Source organism: Symphalangus syndactylus, chromosome 2 (genome assembly GCF_028878055.3).
Source record: "Symphalangus syndactylus isolate Jambi chromosome 2, NHGRI_mSymSyn1-v2.1_pri, whole genome shotgun sequence".
NCBI lineage: Eukaryota > Metazoa > Chordata > Mammalia > Primates > Hylobatidae > Symphalangus > Symphalangus syndactylus.
The window spans coordinates 115630269-115653554 of record NC_072424.2 but is presented as its reverse complement, the minus strand read 5'-3'; the positions used below and the strand labels follow the sequence as shown (position 1 = coordinate 115653554).

General features: G+C 41.1%; 1 long non-coding RNA gene across 2 annotated transcripts; it reads left to right on the top strand.

The window, feature by feature from the left end:
* The first annotated feature begins 8804 nt into the window (after window positions 1-8804).
* On the top strand, window positions 8805-14541 carry LOC134733443 (uncharacterized). 2 transcript variants are annotated; one of them, XR_010116891.1, is made up of 3 exons: window positions 8805-8859; window positions 11704-12871; window positions 13634-14541. It is a non-coding gene; the product is annotated as an uncharacterized lncRNA (long non-coding RNA). The 2 variants fall into 2 exon arrangements; XR_010116892.1 differs by lacking the exon at window positions 8805-8859 and having other exon boundaries at window positions 11696-12871.
* The last annotated feature ends 8745 nt before the right edge of the window (window positions 14542-23286 follow it).

Below are 23286 nucleotides of genomic sequence, written 5' to 3'. Positions count from 1 at the left end.
AGTAAAGAGCCTTTGCACTACAAAAGGAACAATCAACAGAGTAAACAGACAACCCACAGAGTGGGAGAAAATCTTCACAATCTATACCTCTGACAAAGGACTAATATCCAGAAACTACAACAAAGTCAAACAAATCAGCAAGCAAAAAACAAACAATCCTATCAAAAAGTGGGCTAAGGACATGAACAGACAATTCTCAAAAGAAGATATACAAATGGCCCAGAAACATATGAAAACATGCTCGGCATCACTAATGATCAGGGAAATGCAAATCAAAACCACAATATGATACCACCTTACTCCTGCAAGAATGGCCATAATCAAAAAATCAAAAAACAGTAGATGTTGGCGTGGATGCAGTGATCAGGGAACACTTCTACACTGCTGGTGGGAATGTAAACTAGTAAAGCCATTATGGAAAACAGTGTGGAAATTTCTTATGAATAAATTTAAGTTCTTAAATAAAACTTAAGAAGTAAAAGTAGAACTACCATTTGATCCAGCAATCCCACTACTGGGTCTCTACCCAGAGGAAAATAAGTCATTATTCAGAAAAGATACTTGCAAACACATGTTTATGGCAGCACAATTCACAGTTGCAAAATTGTGGAACCAACCCAAATGCCCATCAGTCAATGAGTGGATAAAGAAACTGTGGTATATATATACAATGGAATACTACTCAGCCATAAAAAGGAATGAATTAACAGCACTTGCAGTGACCTGGTGAGATTAGAGACTATTATTCTAAGTAAAGTAACTCAAGAATGGAAAACCAAACATTGTTCTCACTGATATGTGGGAGCTAAGCTATGAGGATGCAAAGACATAAGAATGATACAATGGACTTTGGGGACTTGAAGGGAAGAGTGGGAGACAGGCGAGGGATAAAATATGGTGCAGTGTTTACTGCTTGGGTAATGGGTGCACCAAAATCTCACAAATCACACTAAAGAACTTACTCATGTAACAAAATATCCACTATACCCCAATAATTTATGGGAAAATAAAATAAAATAATAAAAAATAAAGTGTACCAGAGGTCATCTGCTTCTGGTTTTTAAAAAAATTGAGCTCAAAGTACATGTCTATAGATGTACCCTGAACTGGAAACATTAATTTACAACTATTCCATAGCACGAGTCAAGTTTCTTAATATACACTTAACTCACTGAAATGAGGCCTCGATGTAAGCTGTTCTTCAGATGTCTGGAAACAACCACAGCAATGATGATTTGTGTCTAGCCAATTTGTTGTTAGGGTTCCTGTTTCCTAACATCCATAGATTCCAGGGTCCAGGGCCCATGTCCAACGTATGGAGGACTTCTGGCAGTCAGTCACCTTACTTTTTCCTGTTCTGGGTGTTGAATTCCTAGGCAAACAGAGCAGCCAACCATCTGCAATGTGAACCTGATCACTTGCTTTTCTTTTTCTCTTCCCACTCTGCTGTATACATGCTGTACATTTTCAGGATGCTGATTTCCCAGTCAGCTAGAGGACGACCTAGATCCATATATGCTCATCTTTCCCCCATTCCAGGGACAACCTTCCTCTCCAAATTAGAAAATGAGCTGTGCATGCTACTCTCTGCCACGAGCTCTGAAGTTCAGAGGCCCACAGCCCCTAACTAGAATTCTATCAAAGGGAAACAGAACTGCCCATCCACTAGCATCTAGTTGACATTCTTCCTTTACCTAGCCATGGCTATCTACTAATTCGTACCTCAAGGAAGAACATCTGGCATACATAAAAAAACCTTTGCAAATCATTTTATTGTTTTCCTTCTTATTAGAGAAATTTATTAGAAACCCAATATATTTTTCTGATTACAATACAATTACTCTCTCACTGTACAACTACAATAGTATAGCAATAGAGTGTTGGGACTCTAAGTGAGGCTTAGGTTTGAGGAAATCTAACAAACTTTAATAATTTTATTTTTACAGGAAACCATATTTCGGTTTTCAAATAGCCAAATGTATGCAAGCTTTTGAAACATAATTACAGATATTATGATTTAAACTTTCTAACACACATGTATATATACACATACTTATGGACAAAGCCTGAATGGAAACATGGAAAAAGGAAAACTGTCAATGTGCAAAGTGGTGAAAAAATGTTTTCCTTAATAATGTTATTATATTAATTTATGCAATTAAAAATTACCTTAGCAAGAGATAACTGTGAAAAAATTGTCATCTCCTCCCTAAAGGCCGCCCTTCTTCATAATCATGATATGCTTTCCTATGTTCTCATAACATCTTATATACAAATCTTCATATAATAGTCACGTTGGAGCGTAATGTATAGTTATTTGCTTACGTGTCTATTTTTCCAATTAACTGTAATTTATTTACGGACGGGGATTATCTCTTGTTAATGTCTGTACACTATACTAGTTCAATAACACAGTGGCATGCAGTAGGTATTTGGCAAATTGTTGAATGAATGAAAAATGAATGAGTAGGTAAATTTCTTCGTGTGGTATAGTGGAAGTAACACATTCATATACTCAGCTGGTTAGGATACAAATACATGAATGTCATCTACAAAACTTGAAAACTTTGGTCAAAGCAGAAAATAACGTTTTTTGAAGTAGAAATGTACAAATAATTTCTAAGTACATCTGGAGGAAGTGTGAACAAGAGATTTGGGGTTTTGTTCCTTTGGTATATTCCTTGACTTTGGGCCTCAGATGTTTTCACTTCCTCAAATTTTTGTTTTTGTTTTTGTTTTTGTTTTTTTCTCAGCTTTTCCTGATAAAACTATTTCCTTTCTCCAAGGTTTTAAAGGTTTTGACCTGAACATGTATTACCCGAACCATGAGGACTCTGATGGAAGAGTTATCAATGATAACGACTTGGGTGGAAATGGTCTAGAGATTCAGGCAGATATGGCTGCATCACCATCCTATAAGGGAGGAGATGAGACTCCTAGAGGGAAAAATGTAGGGTAATAGGGTTTGGGACTGAAGAACGGACCACTGGAAATGTCTATGGTAAAAAGATCTTAATTAAGCAAATGAAATATTATGAACAGGGCAACGTGAATCAGTTAGTTCAGTATTTTCTAAACCTGCTTGATAACAAGGGTCACCAGGAGGTGATTACTTGTTAACAATACAGATTTCCACTCTTCTTTCAGATCAAAATTGTCAGCACGGAGGCCTGGAAATCAGTACGTTTAACACATAGTTTCTGGTGATTCGTATAAGCAAGCAAGTTTAGAAAATTTAAATTCATTCATTTTAATTTCTTGATGTCCAGTTTAGAAGGTAAAGTCCACAAATCCTCACACCCATATACCCACATCTACATCTGTGCCTATAGAGCGAGCCTGCCTGCCTGCCTGCCTGCCTTCCTTCCTTCCTTCCTTCCTTCCTTCCTCCCTCCCTCCCTCTCTTCCAGCATATTCACTAAATGTGAATGTCTATGATGGGAATAAGATTGCTCATCATTGTGGAGAGAGTTAAAGGAAATAACAAAATGCAGTCCCAAACTATACAGGCTACTAATTGATGCAGTTTACAAATTTGCAAACTTTCACTGCTGATTTGAGTATTTTACCTAACTGCATAATCAGGCATGGTGTGTTTGTGTGTGTGTGTGTGTGTGTGTGTGTGTGTGTGTTGTTTTGTTTGCTTGCTTTTTAAACCCTGCTGTAGTTTGGATATGGTTCGTTTGTCCCTATCAAATCATGTTGAAATTTGATTCCCAAAGTGGTAGTGTTGAGATGTGGGGCCTAGTGGGAGGAGCTTATGTCATGGGGTAGACCCCTTGTGAATGGCTTGGTTCTTGTATTAGTCTGTTCTTATGCTGCTAATAAAGATATACCCAAGGCCAGGTGTGGTGGCTCATGCCTGTAATCCCAACATTTTGGGAGGCTAAGGCGGGTGGATCACCTGAGGTCTGGAGTTCGAGACCAGCTTGACCAACATGGAGAAATCCAATCTCTACTAAAAATACAAAAAATTAGCCAAGTGTGGTGGCACATGCCTGTAATCCTAGCTACTCAGGAGGCCAAGGCAGGAGAACTGTTTGAACCTGGGAGGCGGAGGTTGAGGTGAACAGAGATCGTGTCATTGCACTACAGCCTGGACAACAAGCGTGAGACTCCATCTCACAAAAAAAAAAAAAAAAAAAAAAAAGACATACCTGAGACTGGGTAATTTATAAAGGAAAGAAGTTTAATCGGCTCACAGTTCCACATGGCTGGAGAGGCCTCAGAATCCTGGCAGAAGGTAAATGAGGAACAAAGTCAGGTCTTACATGGTGGCAGGCAAGAGGGCATGTGCAGGGGAACTTCTCTTTATAAAACTATCAGATCTCATGAGACTTATTCACTATCACGAGAACAGCACGGGAAAGAAACACCCTCATGATTCAGTTGCCTCCCACCGGGTCCCTCCTATGAAGTAAGAATTATGGGAGCTACAATGCAAGATGAGATTTGGGTGGGGACACAGTCAAACCATATCTGTTCTGTTTTCAAGGAATTGAGTGAACTCTTGCTCTCCTGAGACTGGATTGGTTCTGGGGGGAATGGATTAGTTCCTGGGGGGCAGAGTTGTTATAAAGCCAGGACACCCCTTGGGTTTTGACCCTCTTTGCACGTGTCTACTTGCCCTTTGGTCTTTTCCACCATATTTTGATGCAGCACACAAGCCCTCACCAGAAGCTGAGCAGATGCCGGCACCTTGCTTCTTGTTCAGCCTGCAGAATGTGAGCTAAATAAATCTCTTTTAAAAAATAAATTATCCAGTCTCAGATATGCCTTTATAATAATACAAAACATACTAAGTCAAATAGCAATTGAATAATGTTGGATAATCAAGCTGAATCTTTAAATCTCTTTAAAAAGTCCCCAATTCTTTTCCACTTGGGAATTTTGAATCTGGAAAGTTTGAGTATTTTATATATGATCATGCCTTTTCTAAAAACACTGTTTCTACAAACTCCAACACTATTTTCACTGTGTGCATTCAGTGTGCTAAGGGAACATCTTGGGAATTTCTTGTTTGAATTAGCTATAACTTTAGCCTCTGCCGATATTCTGACCAGCACCCTTTTCATTTTTTTTTTTGATCCAATCAGTCTCTTACTTTTTGAAATTTAAGTTTCTGGGTTGCAAATAAGTAATTTGTATTTTCCAGGATGTTCACATTGTACTTGTAGCATCATGAGTAAATGAATACATGCCTCTCCTTGCAATAGATTGAGAGAAAATAAATATAACACTACAAATGGAAGCCTGTAGTAAGGAAGTCTATTGAACTTGAATTGTGTGAGGCCTTCATGTGCCCCTGGATCCTCCCTCATTTATTTATTCTGAGGATAGAGCTAAGCACTAGCAGGTAGTAATACATAACAACTCTGATTCGTATTCAAAGGTTTGTGAATTTAGTATGAACTCCTCCACCAAATAGTAAGCTTCTTCAAGGGAAAGACCTGGCCTTACTCACTCCCCAATACTTGTCAACAGAGGGTGGCACATAGTAGGTATACATAAATGTTTGTTGGACTTCAATTTGATTAAGGGATGCCTAGGAATAATTGTTTTCTCTGGGTATGAGCCAAAAATTGAGGTAATTGGTCCTTAGGTGAGTTATAATTTATTCTCTCTTTCTGCCCCTCCAATACATTTGTGAAAAGCAATAATAACAAGTCTTTGGTTAGCAAGGTTTTCATAGAATTAATCCAGTTTACCTCTTGTAAAGCTTTTGTCTCTCTCCATGCATCTTTTCCTAATATAGTAAATAATGCATTTCAGAGAGCGTTTTCTTGACTTGGTTTTACTATTAGTTAATTCTTTTAAAATGTCCCATTTTCATTATCAGAAATTGCTCATTTCTTGTTGGGAGCTGTGGTTTATTGAGGAGGGGGAGTTCCTTTACAGCTAGTAATACTTTGGAATCCCCAGGGATGGTCCATGACAAAAGAGATTAGAATTCTGAAGCAACACCCTTCAAACCACAAGTAGTCCGTCTATCATCTGAGTCATAGTCATCAACCAGGTCAGACTGAGCATAAAAATGGGGGAGAAAAGGAAGAAATCCTCATAAAAGTACATTGTACCTAGCAAAAAATTATTGTCATGGTTTAGAATTTTGAGAATCAACCCACTGAAACATTTTATACTTAAAATTCCAAAGAGATTGCCATATCAAGTCCCTATCATAAACTTTCCTGTATTAAGTATTTTTGGGTTTATTTATTTTGTTGAACACCTATTCTTTAAGTTAGTTTATAACTTCCTTGGTGGGTATTTTTTTTTTCTGAAGAAATGTTTCTAACATCTTAAGATTCATATTACTTAAGGTACTTTTTATAGGTATCTACATTCTAATGAAATACAAATAATTGAATTTATCTGAAAAAAACATAAGCCATCAAATCATTTTGTCAGAGCTGATCTATGTGGGTGATAGGTCTGAACAGGCTTACAGATCACAGCTATGCACCTTAATCATTGAAGGGGTCCTGGAAGGGGAATTTAAGTTATTGTAGAGACCAATAGAAGCCAGGGGACAATCAAATGAAAATCCTTTTCCTTTCATAAATAACTTAATAATTAGCATTTATGAGAATAGCTGAGTAGTTCTGGCTATTAACCAAACCTTTTTTTATCCTGTTTTATGGCCCAGGCTTGGCTGACAAGTTGCCTAACCATGAGTGTGTATATATATACATATATATATATATATATATATATTTTTTTTTTTTTTTTCTGTTGTCACTACCACCTGTTTTAGACTTAGCTTTCTTTTTTTTTTTTTTTTTGGTGTTATCTTTTGCTCTCACAGGCAAAAAAATCCTTAATTTGTAGGAAATACAATTTCTTACAAATAATAAATAAAATTCAGGTTCATGAGCCCTGAGTTTATATGCCAACTTTAGAACTTTTTAGCAGTGGGATTTGGGCTACTTACTTAACAGACTCCCTCCCTCTGCTCCCCCTCCTCACAAAGTCATTCTTACATCTAAAATGCAGGTAATTAGACTGACCGCCTAGAGTTGTAATGGGCAGACGTGAAAACATAATGCTAAGTTTCCAGCATCATGGTAGATGAACAAATGGTGATGTCCTCCAGTAGAAAGTCAATGTGGCCTACAAGAAAGGGCAGGGGGGAGGGGCTCCCAAGACCCACATTGAAGTCCTGGCTCTAGCACTTACTAGCTGCCCACGTTGGGAATTTTCCTAAATCTTCTCTGCATCTCAGTTTCTTCATTTGTAAAATGGGCAGAATATTCCTTAATCTACCTCTCTAAGTGGCTTAAAGGAAATAATTTTGTGAAACTGCCTTATAAAAATGATGAGATATTAAAATATTATTAACATGATGACAAAGTTTTTGGAGTTAACTTTTTTCCCTCTGGGGAATAGTATTTTTTCAATGATAGTTCAATGGTTCCCTTTTGCTGAAGATAGTGGCATTTCTCTCTTTTTTTTTTTTTTTCTGAATCACTCAGTTGGCACTTGTTATGAGCTATCTTGTAGGTTTTCTTTTTTTTTTGTCACCTCAACTCTGTTTTAATCTTTTCAAGAGTAAGGACCCAATTTTAAACCTTGTGGGCTGCATGCTCAGATCTCTTAGGAGTGGCTGAAGGGGAAATCCTCCCTAGGGCACCATACTTAGTGTGGGAAGGGCCAGGGTTATGGAGTGGAGCAGAGATGGTCTTCAGAGAGAAGAGGAAAGAAAAACAGGAACTTTGATGACATGGAGAAATTCTGAGATGTAGGGGAATATTGAGGGGCTTCCATGGACTTGCCTTGATCTTAGTAAGAAAGAAGGCCAATAAGATGAGGGAAAGAGTGGAAGGGAGTTGGGATCTTAGGGGCTGTATATCAAAGTGTCATGTTAACAGAATAACTAGCATATAGCTGACATGAAAAAAGTTTCTTAACTTTGAGATGAGTAGAAAATATTATTTTGTTATTTCATTATCCATGTCATATAATATTAGCATAGGTAATAACATATATAATAGTAGTAACAGCATGTATTAGGTACTTATGTCATATGTTTTGAACTTTATGCCTATCCTTTGATTTAATACTGAGAACAGCCTTACTAAGTAGATGCTATGATTATCTTTATTTTAAAGATGTGAAAACTGAAACTTTGGAAGGAAGTTCTGAAACACTATTGTGGGGCATAGAGTATCAAGTTTAGTAAGGAAAAGAAAAATGATTATAAGAGAGAATCGAGGGTCCAACTGAAGATGGGTGGCATGAGTTTAAGACAAAACTCTCAACGCAATTCCATGTTTACCTCAGCAATGTTCTGCAACTTGGAGCAGTTGGTTGAGCTGACTGAGACTTAGAATACAATGGTTAGGAAAACATCAACCTCTTTGCGCTCCACGTTGGACTTAATGACTATGAGTCATGTCATATAGAGGAGGCAAGTTTTTCAGTGGAGATAGGAACAACTGAAATATGTTCTTCAGCCTAGTAGAGACAAGTAATTGTCATTGGCCGGTGAGTGTTTCAGATACTTCAAAGCATGAGTTGTGCTTCACCCCGCCCTCTCTAGCTAAACTCCTTGGCTAATGGCCTGCACGATCTTAACTTCATTCCGGAAATACTGGTTAAGAGGATTCGGGACAGGCCATTTGGAGGCTGGTGAACCTGACAACCTACACAACCTACATTTGAACAGCCCAGTTATTTTCTGACTAGTGGGTCAGAAAGAGAGGGCAGAAGAGGAGAGAGAAATCTTCACCAAACAAACAGCTGGGCCATCTGGGCGGAGTTGCTTAAGGCAGTCACAAAAAAATGATCACATCATTTACCTCTCATTTAACAAGGGCAGGGCAGGGATACTAGCTGTGAGACACTTCTGCTCCGGGAAAGGTAGGAGCATTTGTACAATCTTTCCAGTATAGGGGAAGGGGGACATGGGAGTAGAAGTTGGATTGTTGAGTCATGAAGCAAATAGGTATCTTTTTATTCTAATTAACTTGAGAAAGAAAGAATTTGGTATTATATCAACCCAGCACTTAAACTTTTTGCCTTCATTGTATAAAAGCTGTTTGTGAAAATTGTGCCACTATGACTTATTTTTTGATCCAGATAATGGAGCATTCTCCAAAGGGAGCAGATGGAATGACGAGGAGGTTCAGAATAGTGTCAATCATCAGGAAAGAGGGTGGCCCTCTTGGCCTGGGGGTGAGGGGAGAGGCTCTGACAAAGGTGCTCAGTCCCCAGCCAGGCTGCATGTGGTTCTTGTCTACCTGGGTCCACCTGAAAAGACACTACCAGATTGATTTGGGATGTATCCTGGGCAGTGAGACTTTTGAAAGTGCATTGGTTGATTCTAATGCACAATCCAGTTGAGAACCACTGTTTAGGGAGCAGGGTGGCTGAATCATGAAATAAAAAGAGGCTTTTCATGGGAAAGACTCTCTATCTCTCTTCTTTAGCACCAGGAAAGGAACTAGTATTAGTGATAGGAAGTGATGGGGAAGCCAGTGGGGGCTCAAAGGAAAGAAGGCTTTGATGGTTGGTACTGAAATGGAAATGGCATGGTAAGTGGAGGAGCCCCTGATGCCGGAGATGATCAAGGAGAAGGTGGACAACCACTGACTGGGAAGGCTGAACTAGCCCAGTGATGGCTAGATAGTGTCAGGAGGACCGAAAGCAACCTCAAGTCCCTTCCCCTTCACTCAGGGCAGCTCGGTTTTCTCTCTTTTTCTGTATTGGGTTGGGTTTCCCCATAAAGATTTCCTTTGAAGAAAGAGTCTGCTCAAAAAAACTTTTAAAACCACATAACTAGGTGACCTTTATGGCTGTTACCAATCTGAAGTTCTGTAGTATTAAATCTTCTTTGATGTTTTCTAAGAAACCAGGCTACTGATTGATCCATTCTTCCACAGGCCAAGGGGGAAAGGAAGGAGAGCTTAGAAGGGTGGAAAGCATGAGTAGAAGAGGGGAGACTTCTCTTAGCTGAGGGCCAGGGCAGGAGCCCTTAACCCTGTCTAGGCTTGGAACCACCTGGGAACTTTTCAGTAAGACCCTCTCCCAAACCAGTGATATCAGTCTCTGGGATGGTGCCCGGGCATGGGTATTCATGAAATGCAGCAGAGTTGAGAACCACTGGCTTAATAGATAGGCACTGAGGAGAACTCTTTTTATACATTGAGGCCAAACATGTTAGACAACCACCAACACGGCAGTTCTTAAACTTCAGGTGCATCAGAATCACCTAGACTTGTTCAGACAGATCACTGGGCTCCACCCCCAGAGTTTCTTATTTAGTAGGCCTGTGATAAAGCCAAGAATTTGCATTTTTGACAAGTCCCAGGAGATGCTGACACTGCTGATCTGGGGAACCACACTTTGAGAACCACTGCTTTAACAATAGGAATTTACTTTTGACCTTAAAAACAACTCCCTAACATTGGCAAGTGATTGATAGTGTGCACCCTTGATGATATGATATGATGAGAATGGCACTTTGCCTCTGTGGTCTCCCTCCCATCAAATGCATTAACCCAGTCTAATCATGAGTAAAACATCAGACAAATCCCAATGGAAGGACATTCTACAACGTACCTGACCAGTAATCCTCAAATCTATCAAGGTCAGCAAAGCCAAGGAAAATCTGAGAAGCTGCCACAGCTAAGAGGGGCCTAAGGAGACATGACTATTAAATGCAATGTGGTATCCTGGATGGAATCCTGGAATAGAAAAAGCACATTAGGGGCCGGGCGCGGTGACTCACACCTGTAATCCCAGCACTTTAGGAGGCCGAGGCAAGCAGATCATTTGCGGTAAGGAGTTGGAAACAAGCCTGGCCAAGATGGTGAAACCCCATCTCTGCTAAAAATACAAAAATCAGCTGGGTGTGTTGGCGGGTGCCTGTAATCCCAGCTACTTGGGAGGCTGAGGCAGAAGAATTGCTTAAACCCAGGAGGTGGAGGCTGCAGTGAGCCGAGATCGTGCCACTGCACTCCAGCCTGGGCAACAGAGTGAGACTCCATCTCAAAAAAGAAAAAAGACATTAGGGAAAAACTGAGGAAATAATGTATCAATACTGATTGATTGGTTGTGACAAAGGTACCATATTAATGTAATATGTTAACAATAGGGGAAACTCAGTATTAGGTAGGGAGCTCTCTGTACCATTACTGCACTAATTACATTAATTCTGTAATTTTAAAACCATTCTAAGATAAGCAGTTTATTTGAAAAAAAAAAACAACTTCCTGACTGCTAAAATACACACCATTCCTGATTGTGGTTATGGAGGAGGTGTCTTCAAAAGCATCAAGGAAAACATATCAAATAATTGTATTTATTTGAATGAAGACTTATCTGGGTATAGGAGGTGAGTTACATAACATACCTTTATCTCTTTTTCTACGTGCTTGTGTGACTCAGATGTTTGTGTGACTTTGAAATAATTTTTAAGGGCTATACTTTATATATACATATAGCATATAGATATTATACATAATACAAATATAATATATGTATGTATATCAGCATACTTACAGCTGGTATGAAAGATAAGGTAGCTAGCCGAAGCCTCTCAGTTTATTAGGATGCAGCCATGCAGTGGGAATACAATTTTAATTAGAAAAGGTACCTGTTGTAATGACTTAATTTTCTTGGTAGAAATTTTCAACCTTTTGATTAGGCCTATCTGGAAACCATCACAATGGTGATCTTTCTCTCTCTTCTTTTGTTTTGCAGTTCCAAGAGAACCTGCTTCAGGTGGTCTAAATGAAATAGAGTCCAAGTCCTGTGCTTAGGTAGTATTTAGCTGCTGGTTTATAGTTATGGATGACCTTATTTCATTGGCTTCAAGAGTGCATTTCATAAAATTCCTCACTTAACCGATTCAAGTTTTTTTGTTTTGTTTTGTTTCGAGACGGAGTCTTGCTCTGTCGCCCAGGCTGGAGTGCAGTGGCACAATCTCGGTTCACTGTAAGCTCTGCCTCCCGGGTTCCCGCCATTCTCCTGCCTTAGCCTCCCGAGTAGCTGGGACTACAGGCACCCGCCACCATGCCGGGCTAATTTTTTGTATTTTTAGTAGAGACAGGGTTTCACCATGTTAGCCAGGATGGTCTCAATCTCCTGTCCTTGTGATCCGCCCGCCTCGGGCTCCCAAAGTGCTGGGATTACAGGCGTGAGCCACCGTGCCCGGCCTGATTCAAGTTTGAATATATCCGTGGAGCACTGTGTGCTCACGGTGGGTGAGGGTAGAGGTGAGAAGACCCAACAACTCTCTGGATATCCACATGTGTTAACCAGCCAGGCATTTACATTGTTTCCCTAACTTGGCTTTAGTTCGCCTCAGCTTTTTGAGTGTTGGTCACTGATCGTGGTTATGGAGGAGGTGTCTTCAAAAGCATCAAGGAAAAAATATCAAATATCAAAATTTGCCATGGTGCCCAGCATGGTTCAAGATCACAAGTGTCAAGCACATCTGGTAAGGAAGATAATAATAATTCAAGGGCAAATGAGTTGCCCCGTGGACAATGGATTACAATATGCTACAATGGATTTGTTTGGACCATTTATCTTTTCTTTTGAATTGACCTAACTGTACATTTGTAGGAGATAAGCAGGAAATCAGAAGCACTCCTAGGGATTGGCACTGGTCTAAATGACAGCTCTAAGGAGAAGCTTAGATACCAGATTCATCTTCCATCCAGGCAGACGCTCCCCAGGGATAAAACTGCAAGGCTAAATGTGAAACTCAAAATTTGAAGCAAAAGGCTCTCCTCTTCTGCACTTCTTTTCTTCCTAAATTGAGCAGTAATACTAGAAACAGAGTCAACTGAACCTTAACAGCTCCTCTGGGGTACCAGGCATCATTCTAATGAACTCGTTTCATCCTTACAGAGGCACAGATAAGGTATGTAACTTGCCAAAGCTCACACTGCTTGGAGTAGAGTCAGGATTCTAATCTGGCTCGTCTGGCTCCAGAGCCCACGTTCTAAACCATTAGGCTCATTCTGCCTCTCTTGGAGAAGACACCAGAAGTCCCAATCTTGGCTAGCCTGGCTAGTCCCAGAGACCTCCACAGCTAAACAAGGTGTAGAAATAGAATGTCCCCTCACTTAGCTATACTTCTATCCTTCCCGCCTTCTACACAACTACCATTACCATTGCCACCAGCAACTGGTAAACATTGATGGAGCTTCTTTTCTTTGCCAGGCACCATAGACACAAAAATTAAAAAAAAAAAAAAAAAAGAGACTGTAATCTTGACCTCAGGAACTACAGAGGAGATAGACATCTAAACAAATATGCCAACAAAATCCCAAATGGGGTCTAGTAAGGGCCAAAAAAAAAAAAAAAAAAAAAGAGCTGGTGTAGCCAGATGGGCAGGGACTCGCCTTGCTTCAGGGACAAATTTGCAGTGGTGATGAATTCCTTTCATTCTTAGCTTTCCTCCTATTACTTCCCTGATTTATTTTACTTACAAATGACATGTCTAAATGGCAGAGACTTGAAGTTCTCTTGATGAGGTGCTGAGATGTTCAGAAGGGAGGTATCCTGTTTAACCAACAGATCATTTGTAGATAAAGAGAGGCTCTAACTTAGCATACACTTCATCTATTTCCTTCCCCCAAGAAAGAAGGGATATTTACATCTTCTCCATTCCTTCTTCCAGGGCAGGAATCTTCTGTTCCATATGCAACATCTTCTGGCAGCCTTGTCCTTCTTCTGTCCTTGTCGACTACAATAACAAACAGCTGTTGCCAAGGCATTGCTGTTGACATGTTACCTTTGAAACCTCCCTCCTGTTATGGAATAAGCCTCTTCTAGATCATGGATCATTATCATCTAGTCTGACAAGCAGCCTTGTTGCCACGGAGACCCGAAGGGATCAGGTGTGGCATTTGCCTGCATCATCACCCCCTCCAGGGGAACAACAAGGACTCTTCTGTGCGTCATGCGTGGCTGTCCTGGGGCTGGCTGCCACCAGACTTTCCTGCGGGTAAAACCTAAACAAATGATCAGCTGCAGATAATATCAAGACCTCTGTTTGATATGTTAATAGTGACAGCCGTATTTCCACAATTAACAATGAGGTGGGAAGAAAACACTGTAGTCACCAGGCTTGGGAGGAGAGGGTTTGTATTCACATAAACACAACCTCACCTCACGGCTTGCCACCACAAAGGGCTCTGTTCACTGTTTTGTTCTCAAAGATCATCCCTGTGCTCATCCTCTGATCTTCAATTTCTACATAACTTTCTCAGTTTATATGCCCTGTGGCAAGTGCAGCAAGCACTGTTTCCTGTTTCTAAACTTGTAGAAAATCATCCATACATCTTACAGTTGTCAGTTTTAACCAGATAACAGTGGCACTTTGTTGCAGCTTTTTTATCTTTAGCTTAGGTTAACAGGACCCTGGAAGTAAAGTTGTTGATTTATTCAATAGAGTATTCTCAATTAATTTGGCTAGATTTCTACATGATTCAAAATCCAAAAAAGTAGAAATGCATGCTTACATGTCTAAGGCCTGAAAAATCAGTGGTGACATCCCAAAATAAATGAAGATTTTAAAACAATAAATGATCTTTTTTTTTTTTTTTTTTTTTTTTTTTTGCTTCTGTGCTTGGGGAGAAGCAATGAAGGAAATATCAATGTTGCTTTAAGGAGTGAGGACCCCAAAAATAAGAATATATAATTATGGCAGATAGGGCATTGTTCAGAACTGATGGGGCTGGTGCACACACAAACATTTTAATAGTTCTAATACTTTGTGTACACTCTTGAGATGAAGTGATGACTTCATTAATTGTTGAATAATATTTATGCAATGCTACTATGTGCTAGCTATAGAACTAAGCTTAGTCTCTTAAGATCTTAACATTCTGAAACTATTAAAATGTATAATCACCATTTGTAAAAGTAAAATATACTAATCTAATAATTTGGAATGTACATTACAGTAAAAAAATAGCAGGGGAACACCCTGTAAAATGTCACTCAGAGATAACCACCACTTACAGAGTGAAGTATATTCCCGCTTTTTGTGGATTGTGTGTGCGTATATATATGTTTAAGCAAAGGTAACAATATACTATTTTTATAATTGGCATTTACTTTTTACTTTTGCTTAACTGTATATCATAACCACTTTCCCACATCATTACAAACTCTTCATAAATAATCTTACTAATGGTTATGTAATATTTATCTTATTTGTGACAAATACTATCTTTTTTTTCATCAGTACACTGCATGGATAACAGATTTATTTTTTAAGTCAAAAATCTTTCTTGGCTACACTAACCAATGTTTTTTGTTTTTGTTTTGTTTTGTTTTGAGACAGAGTCTCCCTGTGTCGCCCAGGCTGGAGTGCAGTGATGTGACCTCGGCTCACTGCAACCTCCGCCTCTTGGGATGAAGCGATTCTTCTGCCTCAGCCTCGCAAGTAGCTGGGATTACAGGCATGTGTCACCACGCCTGGCTAATTTTTGTATTTTTAGTAGAGACGGGGTTTCACCATGTTGATCAGGCTGGTCTCAAACTCCTGACCTCAAGTGATCCGCCCGCCGCAGCCTCCCAGAGTGCTGGGATTATAGGTGTGAACCACCACGCCTGGCCACTAACCAATGTTCTTTAGAAAAGTTAACCTCATTCATGTTTGGGGATGTCACTCCTGTTCTCTTGGAGATACAAGCCCACACACACAACAACCCTTGGAGCCTGACAGACCCAGACCATAGATGTGTGTCCAACACAATGACCATTCCTCATTCCCTTGTGGATCCTCCTGATGGGCCAGGCCTTCATGTCTTTACTGATGAATTCAAGACACAGCACTTTGGATTCAGTGTCCCTCAACACTGCCACATAGCCATCCTCCCATGTGGGAAGCCTGTGTTTCCTGGTGGTGGGTCACTCCCTAACTCCATTATGAGCACCTAATAAGTGTCAAACACTGAGCTAGAACAGAAGCCAAACAAAATTCTTTTTTTTTTTTTTTTTTTTTGAGAGAGAGTCTCGGTCTGTCACCCAGGCTAGAGTGCAGTGGTACAATCTTGGCTCACTACTACAACCTCCCCCTGCCAGGCTCAAGAAATCCTCTCACATCAGCCTCCCAAGTAGCTGGGACCACAGATGTGCACCACCACGCCCAACTAAATTTTTGTATTTTTGGTAGAGATAGGATTTCACCATATTGGCCAGGCTGGTCTCGAACTCCTGGCCTCAGGTAATCCTCGGCCTCCCAAAGTGCTGGGATTACAGGTGTGAGCCACCACACCCATCTGCAAGGCAGATATAATTCTTACCCTTGCAGAACTTACAGTCTTGGAGGAGATGAGCATTTAATCAAGTAATTATGACATTTGCTACAGGAGTGCATAGCAGAGGGGACTTAACCAGAGGAGGTGACATTTAAACTAAAAACATGAAAAACCTGTGAAATTAATCAGAAGAAGAGGAGGAAAGCAACTCCACTATGTTTCCTGCTAGGTCTCATCTTCCCAACAGATGCCTGGGCCCTCTTCATCGCCACTTTGAAATACGAGGACACTCTTAATTTAGGTCAATTTTTTTTTCTCCTGGACTTGCAATACGTTGTTCCCTTTTTCTGGAACACATGATACTTTCTTGAAACAGCAAGATTCTTTTACTCCCATTGTTTCTGCTTCTTGAAGTATTAATCAGAATATTTCATCTGCCATCCCCTTCTTCTGGTTACTTTCACACAGTTTTCACGAGTTAGTTTAAATGTCTCCCCCTCTGGTTAGGTGCTTCTGCTATGCATTCCTGTAGCAAGTGTAATAATTACTTAATTAAATGTATATCTCCCCCCAGCCTGCAGTTCCTCCCAGTATTGGAAGGATAAGAATCATATCTGGTTTGTGTTTGGCGTCTGTTCTAGCTCATTGTTTGACACATATTAGGTGCTCAAAAAATATTGAAATGAATAGTAGGCATTTAGGGTGCTTCCGTTTTTTTTTTTTTAAATAAGCAATGATGAAATGAACATCTTTTATGCATGATGTCCATATTTTGGAATTTTTAAAATTACTTTCTGACGATAAGTTCTTGGAAGTAGAATTACTAGGTCAAAGGATACAAACACTCAGAGTCCTCTTGGGAAACAGTACATTGCTTTCCAGAAAGTTTTATACTCCTACAAGCAGTTTATGAGATTTCCTGTTTCATTGTGCTCTTATCAACATGATTAGGCAAAGAAATTATTTTTGCTAACTTGATAGTAAGAAAAATTACTGCTGTTTCAATTTTGCCTTTGTTAAGTAACAAGATGAACATTTTCCATCTGTTTTTTATTTATTTATTTTTGCTCTATTGTGAGTTGTCTCGTGTCCTTTGCCCATTTCTATTCTGAAATCTTCATGTTTTTCGAATCAATTTTTATAAGCTCTATGTTTCAGAAGATATTAGATGATTATCTCTTATTTTTTACCGTAGATTTTTCTATGTAGGTGTTTGTATTTTAGTCTGTGCCCTTATGTTTTTTTATTTTTTTTATTTTTGAGACGGAGTCTCGCTCTGTCACCCAGGCTGGAGTGCAGTGGCGCGATCTGGGCTCACTGCAAGCTCCGCCTCCCGGGTTCACGCCATTCTCCTGCCTCAGCCTCTCTGAGTAGCTGGGACTACAGGCGCCCGCCACCACGCCCCGCTAATTTTTTGTATTTTTAGTAGAGACAGGGTTTCACCGTGGTCTCGATCTCCTGACCTCGTGATACCGCCCTCCTTGGCCTCCCAAAGTGCTGGCATTGCAAGCGTAAGCCACCGCGCCCGTGTGCTCTTCTTAATGTTCAGAAGTTTACCATTTTTCTGTGGTCAGGTCTGTTACCATTTCCCATGGGATTTCTTACGTGACAAACTCACAGTGCTCTTCACCAGCAGTGATTAAATAAATATTCAGCTATTTTTTTTTTGGCATGTATACAGTCTGATTTCTTTGCCTGTGTGTGTGTGCGGTGTGTGTGTGTGTGTGTGCATGTGCATGCACTTATGTATGTGCATTTATGTGCACATGTACTTGAGTCTCATCCACTGATAATTTAATTTGTCATTTGGCAGGAGGGGAGGGTTTTCTTTTGCTAAAAGCACTGACCAATTGTCTCACCACGATTTGTAGATTTTTTATTTCCCAATGATCTCAGGTGTCTCTTTTCGCTAACTTAAAAATCAATATTATAACAGCGTAGGTATGTCTTCCTGGAGTGGTTCTGGTCGTTTTTCGCCATCTAGGTTTTAGGGAGAGACTTTGAGAAGGCACAGTACCTTCTTCTGCTTCCGTTCTTCTCCCCACTCATCCCCCTGGCTCTGGGTGCCTCTGTTGAGCAGCAACTTCACTGAAGTTGAACTCTGAGCATCTAAGGAAAGCTTGAGATCTGAAACAGTAAAGCCACAGGGCATTTGCATGAAAGCCCACCAGGCTAATTTGGCCATGTTTCTAAGTGTGTCTTTCTGGCATTATCAGAGCACAACTTTAGTTTGTCTGGCATTGGACCTTTTTTAAAAACGTGTAGCCTGTGAATAGATGACTGCTAAAAAGTAAGTGCTATGGCAAGAGACAGATTATCTAGTGTTCCTAGATAACCATTTGAATGTTCAGGAGACCCAGGTCTCTACGGTGATAGTTTCTTCTTTTACACAACATCGCAGAGTTGTACAAAAGGGGGAATGCCAGTCTTAATTAAGACAAAAGCCAACCAAGTGTTTCCTTCACAGGAAGCCACTAGCCACGTACTCAAAACAGTGCGGGGAAGAGACATCTTTATATCAAGTTAATTTGCTCTTGCTTGCTTTCTTGTTCACCTTCTTGCTCACCAGCTTTTGACTCAGTTACAATATTATAGTTCTTGCAAGTTGGTCCCTGAGAAAATCAGAGTCACAGAATTTAAATTCTCAAGTTGTAAAGCATTGTCAATACTAATTTGATGCATTTTCCATAAATCAATATTGGAAACAGAAACAGGTGATTATTTGTATATTTCAAGAAGCAGAAAATAATGGGAGTAAAAGAACCTTGCTGCTTCAGGAAAGTAGCATAATTTATGTCAGAGTGCTACAGGATTGAAATGGAGGCCGGGCGCGGTGGCTCACGCCTGTAATCCCAGCACTTTGGGAGGCAGAGGCGGGCGAATCACGAGGTCAGGAGATCGAGACCATCCTGGCTAACACGGTGAAACCCTGTCTCTACTAAAAATACAAAAAATTAGTCGGGCGTAGTGGCCAGCGAGTGCCTATAGTCCCAGCTACTCCGGAGGCTGAAGCAGGAGAATGGCGTGAACCCGGGAGGCGGAGCTTGCAGTGAGCCGAGATTGCGCCACTGCACTCCAGCCTGGGCCACAGTGCCAGACTCTGTCTCAAAAAAAAAAAAAAAAAAGTAAACATTTTAATTGCCATGCCCTGCCCCCAAAATGTGGATACGTATTTTCCAAAACTGATGAATTCAACCTTTATCCAGAACTCAAATATAACGTCCCTCCCCAAGCCAAATCTTATACAAATGTACTTAATATTCTTTTTTGTTTTTTATTTCTCAAATTTTTATTTATTTATTTATTTGTTTGTTTGTTTGTTTATTTATTTATTTATTTATTTGAGACGGAGTCTCCCTCTGTCTCCCAGGCTGGAGTGCAGTGGCGTGATCTCGGCTCACTGCAAGCTCTGTCTCCCGGGTTCACACCATTCTCCTGCCTCAGCCTCCGGAGTAGCTGGGACTACAGGCCCCCGCCACCATGCCTGGCTAATTTTTTTGTAGTTTTTGGTAGAGACGGGGTTTCACCGTGTTAGCCAGGGTGATCTCGATCTCCTGACCTCCTGATCCGCCCGCCTCGGCCTCCCGAAGTGCTGGGATTACAGGCGTGAGCCACCGCGCCTGGCCTAAAATTCTTTTTTTAAAAAAATCTATAGAAATGTTTGCCTCTGGGTGTATGTTAAGGGAAAGGGGTTATGTTACAGGTATTTAGAATGTCCTAAGGTGTTGTAGGTTTATTAGCAAGTAATAGATAACAAGTAGCAGAGAGACCCCCACCTTAAAGAACATAGAGCTTCATCTCCAGCTCTACTCACCCAGTCCCCACCTCCCTTACCTGCTCTTCTTTTCCTTTTCCCCACCGTACTTATCCTCCTCTAACATGCTATTATTTCACTTGTTCTGCTTATTGTCTATTTTCTGTCTCTTTCTCCCTGAGGACAGGGATTCTTACCTGTTTTATGCACTAACGTATTGTGAGTGCCCAATACCATGTCTGGCACATGATGAGGCACTCTGTCAATCTTTGTTGAGCACAATTTAATCAACTCTCGTCCCTGAAAAGAGCAGGGTTTTGATGAGGTGGGGAGTCATTCTGCTTAATGGTGTCATGCAGGACCTAGCTCTTTATAATTCTATTTTTTCTTTCTTTTTTTTTTGATGTTGGCTCTATCCTAAGTCAGGCTCCTTCTGTGATTCCTAGATGACTCTTGCTCCTTATTCAAATACACCAAGAGGAACAGAGGGACTTCATCTTGTATTCCAAAGCAGAGATCCTGAGACTCATGCTGAAAAAATGGGCTTAGATCACAGTCACAGTGGCTGGGGTTGATAGAATGTGCTGATGGCTTAGCCCAGGCCACGTGTTCCCTTCTTGCCACTCAGATGGAATTAGCCTCTCAGGTGTCGTGCGGATCCCCAAACAGAAATCGAGGGGCTGCTGGAGAGGGAAGCATGGAGGATGGATGTCCATACTATTCGACAAGCAAGAACAGGTTAATCAGTTAACAGTTTACCATTACAGGCTGGGCACAGTGGCTCACACCTGTAATCCCAGCACTTTGGGAGGCTGAGGCAGGTGGATCACCTGAGGTCTGGAGTTCGAGACCAGCTGACCAACATGGTGAAACCCCATCTGTACTAAAAATAAAAATACTAGCTGAGCGTGGTGGTGGGTGCCTGTAATCCCAGCTACTTGGGAGGCTGAGGTAGGAGAATCACTTGAACCCGGGAGGCAGAAGTTGCAGTGAGCCAAGATCACACCATTGCACACCAGCCTGGGCAAAAAGAGCAAAACTCCTTCTCAAAAAAAAAAAAAAAAGGAAAAGTTTACCATTACAAGCAAACAGAATTTGGAAAATCCCCTCCCCATTCTACCTAGTTCATGTGACTAGAGATGAGGTTAGACTCAGTTTAGGAGGCTAGACTGAGTTAATATTCTTTGTGGGACACATTTGAGATTTCCTAAGAGTGGGAGGAATCTCCTAAGAGAATTCGGGAGAGAGCAACCAACCAAGATGCTGACCTGAAGAATCAAGAGATTGTTGCCACTTCACTTTTCCTGTGGATATAACTTACCAGTTTACTTGCTGAGCACACCAGACACTGCTTCTTCTTCATCTCCAGGGATTTATTGTCCCAGTTAGGCAGCCACGTAGAGAGGCTGAGAGTTGCAGCCTGTGGCCAGGAACACAGGCACTTCCCCAAGCTGCTGCTGCCAAAGTGGAGATTGTCCCTTAGAGAGGCCCACTATGATACTGTGATAACTGGTTCCTCTCCATGCCCTTCCCCATCCCTGTATTACTAACCCAGTGCTCACCCCCAGTGGAATACTGTTTAATTTGGCCATCTGTCATTCTATAATGCAGGGAATGGGTTGCTACCGGTAGGTCCTGGGAAGTGGTGCAGTTTCCTGGGTTATGCATGAAGTTGGCCTGTCTGCCAGAGAGGGTAATTCCATCCCCAAGATCTTAGGCTCCTTTCTTCTTCTCAGCATAAAGGAAGCACTCTCGTTTTCTAATACCTCAGCCTAAGAAAGTAATAGAAGTGATCATTATTTTCATGACCACAGCTGGCTCCTCAGAACAGTATTGTTCCTTTGAAGCAGTATTAATTAATCAGCCATGACACCCTCTGAGGGTGAAATATGACCACCTATCCATGCATGCTGTAAGCCCTGCCTGCTTTACCAACTCCATTTCTCTCCCATTTCCCCCGCCTTTTTTCTTTCCATTTCAGTCACACTGGTCTTTAAGTTGCTAAAATAATCCAAAGTCTTTTCTTCCTTAGGGTCTGAAACTGCCCAGATTCAAATTCTGCCTTCACCACTTAGTAGCTGTGTGACAAGGGCAAGTTACTTAACCCTTCTGTGCTTCATCTTATACCTCTGTTAAGCAGGGCTAACAGTAACTCCTACATAGGATTGTGTTAGGATTAAAGAATATAACATATGCAAAGTTCTTAGAATGTTACTGGTTCATAGTAATGTCTCAAAATATTAACTCCTCCTCCTCCTCTTTGTACCACCCCTATCCTCCCCAACAAATCTCTTCTAAAAACCCCTCCCCTCCCTTTTCCAAGTCTGGTTTTTAATATGTCCCTATTAATAGTTATTATATAAACTGTCATGACCTTGGAGACCTTTTCTGACCCTCTGATCGAAAGTAGCGCCTTTGTTATTTTCTCTCACACCTCTCTGCCTGTTTCCTTCACAGCACTTAGCTCAATTTGTGGTTGTGTATTTATTTGCTTTTATTTCTTGGTCATCATCTTTCTCCATGACTAGACTGAAAATTTCATGGTCAGAGTCCTTAGCTGTTTCACTCATCCCTGTGCACATTGTATGCATCGACACAGAGCAGGCAATCAGTACATATTTAGGAATGAAAGCCTACCTCCTCTGAGCAGGCCTCTCAGCAGCCTACAAAGGGAAACTGAAATTCTGAATTCGAACTCTGTAATATGCTGGAGCAGAAGCCACATTGCTGGGCATCAGTGCTGGGTGTCCTCATTGTGGTTGGCATGAGGGGGTGGGGGAAGGAAGCACTCCTCCTACTTAAAAGAGAATGCCGTGTCACTTGGACATCTGCAGATTTCCTGAGCCTCAGCTGTGGAAGTACATGGAAGGGGCAAACAAGAGACACTGCTAGCCAGCCAGTGGCCAGAAGAAGCCATGGGCTAGCTTAGAGGAAGAATGTTATTCGGCAGTACCTGGGAGACACCTTGTAGGGACCTCAAGAAATATTTGAAAGAGGCCGGGCGCGGTGGCTCACGCCTGTAATCCCAGCACTTTGGGAGGCCGAGGCGGGCGGATCACGAGGTCAGGAGATTGAGACCATCCTGGCTAACATGGTGAAACTCCGTCTCTACTAAAAATACAAAAAATTAGCCGGGCGAGGTGGCAGGCGCCTGTAGTCCCAGCTACGCGGGAGGCTGAGGCAGGAGAATGGCGTGAACCCCCGGGGAGCAGAGGAGGCTGCAGTGAGCCGAGATCGCGCCACTGCACTCCAGCCTGGGTGAAAGAGCGAGACTCCGTCTCAAAAAAAAAAAAAAAAAAAAAAGAAATA